Genomic DNA, 10,000 nt, shown 5'->3' with positions numbered 1-10,000 from the left:
CGCTGTGTCCGGGCCGGGTGAGATTTCCCGTGTTGAGTCAAATTAAGCCGCAGGCTCCACTCCTGGTGGTGCCCTTCCGTCAATTCCTTTAAGTTTCAGCTTTGCAACCATACTTCCCCCGGAACCCAAAGACTTTGGTTTCCCGGAAGCTGCCGGACAGTTCTTAAGTTCGACACTGCCCGATCGCTAGTCGGCATCGTTTAAGGTCAGAACTAGGACGGTATCTGATCGTCTTCGAACCTCTGACTTTCGCTCTTGATTAAAGAAAACATTCTTGGCAAATGCTTTCGCAGTCGTTCGTCTTGCGCCGATCCAAGAATTTCACCTCTAACGGCACAGTACGGATGCCCCCGTCCGTTCCTATTAATCATTACCTCGTGCTCCGAAAACCAACAAAATAGAACCGAGGTCCTATTCCATTATTCCATGCAACATTATACAAGCGTAAAGCCTGCTTTGAACACTCTAATTTTTTCAAGGTAAACTTGCCGGACCACCGCAACACTCAGTTAAGAGCACCGCGAAGGCACCGACCAACAAGAACAACAAGGCCAGTGCTAGCCTTTCGACCGACCAACCTCGCCGTCCCTATATCCAACTACGAGCTTTTCAACCGCAACAACTTAAATATACACTTTTGGAGCTGGAATTACCGCGGCTGCTGGCACCAGACTTGCCCTCCAATGGATACTCGTTAAAAAGTTTAAAGTGTACTCATTCCAATTGCAGGACCTCGTACGAGGTCTGCATTGTTATTTTTCGTCACTACCTCCCCGAGCCGGGAATGGGTAATTTGCGCGCCTGCTGCCTTCCTTGGATGTGGTAGCCGTTTCTCAGGCTCCCTCTCCGGAATCGAACCCTGATTCTCCGTCACCCGTTACAACCTCGGTAGGCCGATACCGTACCGACGATAGTTGATAGGGCAGTTGCTTTAATGAGATGTCGCCAGCACTAGGCCGTGCGATCCGCAAGCTTATCCAGAGTCACCATTGTAACGACCCGAAAGCCGGTTAGTTTTGGTCTGATAAATGCGCGCCTCACGTCAGTTCGGCGCTTTACGCATGTATTAGCTCTAGAATTGCCACAGTTATCCATGTAAAAGCGTACAATCAAATGAACCATAACTGATTTAATGAGCCATTCGCAGTTTCACTGTACGTGAGCTCGTACTTACACTTGCATGGCTTAATCTTTGAGACAAGCATATGACTACTGGCAGGATCAACCAGATAACTATCCGAGGGCGTTTAAACCCGTTGCTCGACTGAGCGTTTTTACTGTATAAATACAGACCTTTTCTATCACTCGGCTTAAAAGCCTTGCGAACGTTACTGAAAGTCGGCGCCGGCCTTTTGCTGTTTAAAGCGCCAGCCCGCGTCGACTGCAGCATGCAGCTATACAACTGACTGTTCTTTCTCCCGACCAACCGTTTGCCTTCTGCCGGTTAACTCGTCAGCAGCAACACGCCATCTGTCTGCTGCAGTTACCCGCCTCGAGCCGTGCCTGCCTGCGTCGGCTACTCGTCTCGACGACTTCGCAAAGCTATAAGCCTACCGCCGCTGGACGCTTGTAGTTTTTCATACGCTGCTCCAATGCGTTTACATAGCACGTTCGCCGCCGCTGCAATAGCCGCGCCTCGGGTGCTAAACAGTAATGCTTTAAGCCCGCTTTCTCGTCAAGTCGACCGAACGCACAAACACGTCTCTCTCACTAGTGTAAAGTAATGCATACGTGTATGATGCTCAAATGTTGCTGTTGAACTTTTTTTGCCGATTTTTTCCGATTTTTTTCAATTTCTTTGTTTCTTTTCGATTATTTTAATGTTTTAAGCTTATTTATGCTACGTTTAAATGTTTTAATACTTTTTTATACTTTATTTAATATGTTTAAAAGAAATAAATAAAAAAAAATATGTATAAACTACTTTTTTTAATGTTTTAAATATATATATATTTATTATAAATAAACTTTATTTGTATTATTTTTTATTTAAGCGTACTTTTTAAATCTTTATATTTGTTTTATCGTTTTAAGCACATTGCGATAAATATAATAAACAAAAAATTGAATAAAAATAATAATAATAAAAAAAAAAAAAAAAAAAACATAAGCTTATTTTATATTTTTATTTTATTTTTATTTAAACTTACTTTTCAAACCTTAATACTCGTTTTATTTTTTTAAGCAGATTGCGATAAATATAATAAACAAACAATTAAATGAAAATAAAATAAAAAAATCAAACATAAGCTTATTTTATATGTTACATTTTATCTTTATTTAAACTTACTTTTTAAACCTTTATAGTTGTTTTATTTTTTAAGCACATCGCGATAGATATAATAAACAAACAATGAAATAAAAATAATAATAATAATAATAATAATAATAATAAAAAATCATAAGCTTATTTTGTATGTTTCATTTTATTTTATTTAAAACTTACAATTTAAACCTTTGTATTTGTTCTATTCTTTTAAGCACATCGCGATAAATATAATAAGCAAACAATTTAATAAAAGTAAAATAAAAAAATCAAACATAAGCTTATTTTATATGTTTCATTTTATCTTTATTTAAACTTACTTTTTAAACCTTTATAGTTGTTTTATTTTTTAAGCACATCGCGATAGATATAATAAACAAACAATGAAATAAAAATAATAATAATAATAATAATAATAATAAAAAATCATAAGCTTATTTTGTATGTTTCATTTTATTTTTATTTAAACTTACTTTTTTAACCTTTATAGTTGTTTTATTTTTTAAGCACATGGCGATAGATATAATAAACAAACAATAAAATAAAAATAATAATAATAATAATAATAATAATAAAAAATCATAAGCTTATTTTGTATGTTTCATTTTATTTTTATTTAAACTTACTTTTTTAACCTTTATAGTTGTTTTATTTTTTAAGCACATGGCGATAAATATAATAAGCAAACAATTAAATAAAAATAATAACAAATAAATAAAACAATACGGCTAAACTATAAAAAGAAAACTAAATAACTGATAAATACTTGTAAAACATTATTTGAAAAATGTATTTTGAAACACAACACGATTGATTTATAAATAATAATATATTTTTAATTTGTGTAGTTCATTTAAAGTAGTCTCCCTTTTTGCTTCTGGTTTTATTAGAGTTATATATAACAATAAATGGTGTAGTTTATTTAAAGTAGTCTCCCTTTTTGCTTCTGGTTTAATTAAAATTATATAACACATACTATAGTAAGTTAAATAAACTATAGTAACTTTATAAAACTACTTTACAAAATACATTTGTATAATTTAATAACTTTAAAATAACTATCAAGAATAAAATAGAATAGCTTTAAGTTTAGTATACAATTGGTATGTAAATTGTGTAGTTTATTGAAAGTAGTCTCCTTATTTGCTTCTGGTTTTACTTGAGTTACATAACGTTAAATAAACATACTTAATAAACGTAACCATCAATACTGTCATTTTAATAAAACTAAGTACAAATACATTGAATTAACATAGAACTTTAAAAAGCCTTCGCTAGTATCTGTTGGTAACAGTAAATAACCTATTATGACTCACAATACAGGAGTGCGAAATTTATTTTTCATTTGATTTTTCAGGTATTTATTTATTTGTGGAAATAAACTTTTTTATTACATTAGAAACTAATTGAATTTTTCCTATAACTATACCTATTATTATATTTAGTATGCTTAAAAGTAATAAAATGACACGTCGCGATTATATAATAAACAAACAATCAAACAAACAAAGAAAAAAAAAAAAAAAAAAACTATTTTTTTAAACTTATATTTCAACTATATGTCTTATTTTATTTTCATTTAAACTTACTTTAAACCTCTGTATTTGTTATATATATATTTCAACACAATACGATTAAACTATAAGACAAACAACAAAATAAAATAATCACATTAATAAATACACTAAGCAAATAGCTAGAATAAATATAAATAGTTCAATATATACAATATATTTCTTCCATTTTTAAGTTACTTGTTAAACATATTTATTTAAAAATGTTTCTTTAGAATATAAAACTAACAGTTCTACAAATAAAGAAATTAAAAAGCCAATACACATAACACTAACTTTTCATAAATTAGATATGCAAATATGAACAAAATAGTAACTAAATTCTAAAGCTTTTGTAAACTGTGAACTTATAAACTTATAATAATAATTGCATATTCACCATTCACAATAGCTTTTTATTTAGTACACAACTGGTCTGTAAATTGTGTAGTTTATTGAAAGTATAATCCCGTTTTGCTTCTGGTTTAAATAAAGTTATACAACACATACTAAAGTAAATTAAATAAAGTAATTCACTACTATCGTATTAAATAAAACCAATTTACAAAATACATTAATTTAAATTAAAGTGAACTTTGAACTTATAATAATAATTGCATATTCACTATTCAGAATTTCTTTAAATTTAGTACACAACTGGTCTGTAAATTGTGTTGGTTCTATTCAAGTACTCTCCTTGTTTGTTTTGTTTTAGTTGTATTTATTTTTAGATACTAGCACATTCAATACACATAATAAAGTAAACCAAATAAACTCTATTAATTTAAACTAAGTACAAATACATTAAGTTAATACAAAACTTTAAAAAGCTTTTGCTAGTATCTGTTGGTAACAGTAAATAACTTATTATGACTCACAATACAAAAGTGCAAAATTTATTTTCGTTTGATTTTTCAAGTAGCCACGCTTTTATTTGTTTTTGGACAAAAAGACTTTAAAGTTTTAGTATAAAAGACTAGTTGTATTAATTTTAACTCAGAAAATTGTACTCTACAAGATGGTGCCATTATTTTTTCGATATCTCAAACTGGTCAAACCACTTTTTTAGCGCTCTAATTGGTTTAAACAGCAAATAAGCAAACAGCAAATAACGTTATCTGATTGGCTAAGGTTTTTGTTTGCTAATAACTAGAATTTTCTTTTCTTTTAAGCGTTAAAGAAATGTAAATAAACGAGTAATAAGTATAAATAGGTCAGAAAGAAAAATAGTACAAAAAAGATGAATTCAAAAAGCAAAGGCCTACGGCACGTGGTATTCCCAAGCGGTCACCCATCTAAGTACTAACCACGCCCGACACTGCTTAACTTCCCAGATCGGACGAGATGGGGTGTACTCAGTGTGGTATGGTCGTAGGCGTTTGAAGGCGTTTACAAGCCTTTATAAACCCTTCGGTTTATTTAAAAAACCTATTTGCACTTGATTTACAATCAATTTGATATTTTAAAATTATTCCTTATAAAATTTTAACCTGAATTAACTTTTTTTTTGTTTTTTTAATCAACAGTTACTCCCAAACTGTACTAAAACTGTATTGTAACTGTACAAAAGTGTTTGTTTAAATAATTGTTATCTATAAATTACCTAAGACCAGGAAAAGTAGAAGTAAAGTTTATTGAATTATTAAATAAATAAAATAAAATCGTAAAATAAAATAATACAATATGTTTACAATTTGTCATTGATCTATCCATTTATGTTATTGCATTACAAATACAAACATTGCATACATTCAAGAGTATTATTCATCAATCTTTTCAATATAATAAGTTTTAAATTTATATTTATTTTTAAATAATTCCTGACATTTTAGATTACCTGAGATTTTTTTTTAATTAAATTAATTTTAGTAATTAAATACTTGACGTTCTATTTTGTTTAATTTGATAACTCAACCATGTTTATTTTTTTTACTAATTTAAAAGAACTATTAAACTAAAAGACATTACATACAGCTTCTAAAAGTTTTAAACACCTTAAAAAATATTATTATTTTAAAGATATATTAAAGAACTAAACAGATATTACTCCTAAAAAATCTTGTTAATAATATATAAAAAGTACTCAAAGTCAGACTCGGAAATATATATACTGTTGTATATCTTACTTGAAGTTCACTGTAATTGACACTGTATAACAAAATTATAAAAATCAACCTATTTATATAGCAAAATATTTCTTTATCTTTGTCGTGGCGCGGTGGGTCAGTGGTCTTATCAGCTGACTCATAAGCAGAAGGTTGTAAGATCGAATCCCGCTAGTCGTCACGAAACACCACTATCGTTCAATGTTCGGGCTTCAAATTCTTTGAGATTATACTGTACTATTTATCTATCTAACTAATCTATCTAACAAATGTTGTTCAATCTAGGTTGTGGGTACTTGGGTCGAGTAATGCCTTTGACTTACAATCTGTTGTGGATTGACAATATTCCTCTATCTATCATTAAACAAATCTATCTAATAAATGTTGTTCAATCTAGGTTGTGGGTACTTGGGTCGAGTAATGCCTTTGACCTACAATCTGTTGTTGATTGTCAACATTCCTCTATCTATCAATAATGATTATATTCAATAATAAATGTTGATTAATTCAGTTGTAAGAAAACCAGTGCGCTGGTTAGGTTGGGTAAGGCCTTCGACTTACAATCTTGGGGATTATCAACGTTCATCACAAGTACAGTAACGATCTCATTGAATTTCCAGTTGGAACATAGGATTGTAGTGGTGGCCTACTTTGTAGGTTTTTTGCCTAGTTTGTTTTTTGCCTAGTAGTGTTTGCCTAGTTTGACAAACTATAGTATATATATTGTATAACTTTACTTGTATTATTTTTTATTTAAATTACTACTTATTATTAAAGAATTAAATTTTTTTAGAAAAAAAAACTATGTATTTTAACTAATGCTTATATTATATGTTTTGTTTTATTTTTATTCAAACTTACTTTAAACCTCTGTATTTTTTATACAATACGATTAAACTATATAACAGAAAAATAATTAAATAATCAAACTATTGAATAAGCAGTTAATTAGTGTGTTTTTTTATGCTTCTTTCATTTTTAACTTACTTGTTAACCATATTTCTTTTATTAAAGTATAAAACTAACAGTTACTAAAATAAAATAATCATAAAGTCAATACACAAAACACTAACTTTTTATAATTTAAATATGCAAACATGAATATAGTTATGAATCTATTATTTATTCAAATAGAATTATTCAAAGCTTATAATTATAAAGCTTTTGTATAATGTTTCAATTACAGTGAACTTTAAGTAAGATAAGTTTTTTTTTTTGTAATAACTACAAAATTGGTATTTTAGTTTATTATTAGTAACTAAATACTTATATTTATTATATTTAAAAAAAAACATCTATACTAACTCTAATTTCAAAGCATATTAAATACAAATTTTACCAACTAAATATTTATTTTTATTTTAATTATTATAACTTTCAAACATAAGCTTGTATACCTTATATACCTATATACCTCATATAGTAGGCTTGACATAACATAACATTATTTAATTCTTTTTGTTTGAAATAAACTCATTTAGTTATTAGTAAATTACAACATAAATGTTTATAACAATATAACTAAGATTTAGCTTTTGAGTTAGTAAACTTTGATAGTTTTCTTTTAATAGTTTAATAATCTTTATTTAAGTTCAAGCAAAATTGCTATATATTTAATACACATACAAAAGTAAACTAAGTAAACGTAATTCAATAGTTTCTATTAAGTAAAAGTAATTACAAATACATTAAGTTAATACAAAACTTTAAAAAGCTTTTGCTAGTATCTGTTGGTAACAGTAAATAACTTATTATGACTCACAATACAAAAGTGCAAAATTTATTTTCGTTTGATTTTTCAAGTAGCCACGCTTTTATTTGTTTTTGGACAAAAAAACTTTTAAGTTTTAGTATAAAAGACTAATTGTATTAATTTTAACTCAGAAAATTGTACTCTACAAGATGGTGCCATTATTTTTTCGATATCTCAAACTGGTCAAACCACTTTTTTAGCGCTCTAATTGGTTTAAACAGCAAATAACGTTATCTGATTGGCTTACGTTTTTATTTGCTAATAACTAGAATTTACTTTTCTTTTAAGCGTTAAAGAAATGTAAATAAACGAGTAATAAGTATAAATAGGTCAGAAAGAAAAATAGTACAAAAAAGATGAATTCAAAAAGCAAAAGCCTACGGCACGTGGTATTCCCAAGCGGTCACCCATCTAAGTACTAACCACGCCCGACACTGCTTAACTTCCCAGATCGGACGAGATGGGGTGTGCTCAGTGTGGTATGGTCGTAGGCGTTTGAAAGCGTTTACAAGCCTTTATAAACCCTTCGGTTTGTTTAAAAAACCTATTTGCACTTGATTTACAATCAATTTGATATTTTAAAATTAATCCTTATAAAATTTTAACTTGATGTAAGTATTTTTTTTATTAAAACCTTTTTTTTTGGTGTTTTAATTACAATTACTCCCTGTAACTTTATTTAAGACTTTGTTTAAAAGATTGTTAACTATATTCTATATTAAATACTATGATTAGAAGTAAAGTTTATTAAGTGATTAAACTAAATAAAAAACAATGTTAAAATAAACATGTTGTGTTTAGTTTGTTTTACTATTTCTCATTGTTCTATTTATAGATGGTTTTGTTTTACTTCAAGAATATTTATAGTTAGTTTCTAAAGAATATCTCATACTACATCAGATTTTACGATTAACTTAATTTTAGGTAATAAAATATTTGACGTTTAATTTAATAACTCATCTATGTTTATGTTATAAAATAATAGTATCTAATACACATACATTATAATATAATAATATGTATAACTAGTTGTTTTACTTTAAAATGAATAATTAAGTGGAAGAATTAAAAGAACTCACATTTTTGAAGAGAGCGTGGAAAACCAGAATAGTCTTTTAAAACATTTATTAAATTATCGATAAATATAGAATACAATAGAATTAAACATATAAACGTAACTGTGGTTGCTTAGAAACTGAACAAGAAAATTTTTAATAAAAATATAAAATAGTTATTATATAGAATTAAAATAAAATAAAAGTAATATAAATTATATTTTTAAACTAAATAACAATTCACGAGCAATATTAGCGCATATCAGAGTATGAGTTTATAATAAAGGAATTGCTTCCTTGATGTTGATACTTACCTTATTCAAATAGAATACATTTTCAGCAATCAGGCTTGTGTTTATCTTAGCGCGCGTAACACAACGTTTGTGGGTTTTGGCACACTTTTGTCGATAGTGGGCGCCCCGCCTTTTAAGTACAGAAATTTCGGGAATTTTCGATTTTCGGAATTCTGACTCGACAGATCGTTTTTGTTTGGTCCAGAGACCCCGTAAAAAATTTTTCAGCCCATTTGAAGCATGATGAAAAAATGTTATTTCGACCCCCTTTTTTTAGGGGTTACGGGGACATCAACCCATTTTTTGGGAATAAAAAACTCCTAGAAAAGGACCACTTTTCTTCTTTTTTCGAATTTCGACTTTTTATTTTTTTGGAAAATTTTTCTATTTTCTTTGTTTGTTCTATTATAATGTCGAAAATATTTTTTTTGAGCTTCGCAACGCATAAGGACTAACGTAAGGTAAGTTTTAAAAGATTTTTTTTTTCGATAATTTTTTCTATATTTTTTGTTTGGTCCATTACAAAGTCGAAAATATTTTTTTACGGCTTCTAAACGCGTGTAGATTAACCGTAGGTAGGTTATTTCGAAATTTAAATCTTTCAATATTAATAATTTTTTAGTAAATTGTTCGATTATGAGGTTTTTATGGCTCTTTCAGCACCCAATAAGTACATTAGAAAATAAAACATGAAATAAAAACATCAACTAAAATGAAAATAACATATTCTGTGAAAAAACCTACGAAAATTCTTTATGAAATTTTCTTTGTCACATAATTGGAAGCTAAGAAAAACCGGAAAATAATTCTTCTTGAGCCATGTTTTTGTATGATAAATAGTATGCAAGCTGCCGATGTCAGAAGACTGTCGACAGCCGAAAAAAAGTCTGTTAAGACTCATTGAAATTGCTCCTGTCCACGGAAATCTTTAGTAAAAGGCGAAAGATTCATTCGTGTACTGAACTGAAGCCAGAG

At 28.6% G+C, this 10,000-nt stretch overlaps 4 non-coding genes across 4 annotated transcripts in view; all 4 read right to left on the bottom strand.

Moving 5' to 3' along the window:
- LOC145846943 (small subunit ribosomal RNA) overlaps nt 1-1,232 on the bottom strand; it is a 1,808-nt gene extending 576 nt beyond the window's left edge. The window contains exon 1 of the ribosomal RNA XR_014370964.1: nt 1-1,232. This exon is cut by the window's left edge and continues 576 nt beyond it. This is a non-coding gene — a ribosomal RNA (small subunit ribosomal RNA).
- A 3,845-nt stretch (nt 1,233-5,077) lies between these two features.
- LOC145846940 (5S ribosomal RNA) lies at nt 5,078-5,196 on the bottom strand. Its single transcript, XR_014370961.1, has one exon. It is a non-coding gene; the product is annotated as a 5S ribosomal RNA (ribosomal RNA).
- Nucleotides 5,197-8,051: 2,855 nt separating this feature from the next.
- On the bottom strand, nt 8,052-8,170 carry LOC145846953 (5S ribosomal RNA). The gene has a single exon (XR_014370972.1). It is a non-coding gene; the product is annotated as a 5S ribosomal RNA (ribosomal RNA).
- A 1,718-nt stretch (nt 8,171-9,888) lies between these two features.
- The window catches only part of LOC145846939 (U5 spliceosomal RNA), a 115-nt gene continuing 3 nt past the window's right edge, over nt 9,889-10,000 (bottom strand). Inside the window, exon 1 of the small nuclear RNA XR_014370960.1 lies at nt 9,889-10,000. This exon is cut by the window's right edge and continues 3 nt beyond it. This is a non-coding gene — a small nuclear RNA (U5 spliceosomal RNA).

The sequence above is a fragment of the Thalia democratica genome, unplaced genomic scaffold (assembly GCF_965202585.1).
Source record: "Thalia democratica unplaced genomic scaffold, ktThaDemo2.hap1.1 HAP1_SCAFFOLD_721, whole genome shotgun sequence".
Classification (NCBI taxonomy): Eukaryota; Metazoa; Chordata; class Thaliacea; order Salpida; family Salpidae; genus Thalia; species Thalia democratica.
The sequence above is the reverse complement of the archived record's forward strand: the minus strand, read 5'-3'. Positions and strand labels throughout refer to the sequence as shown.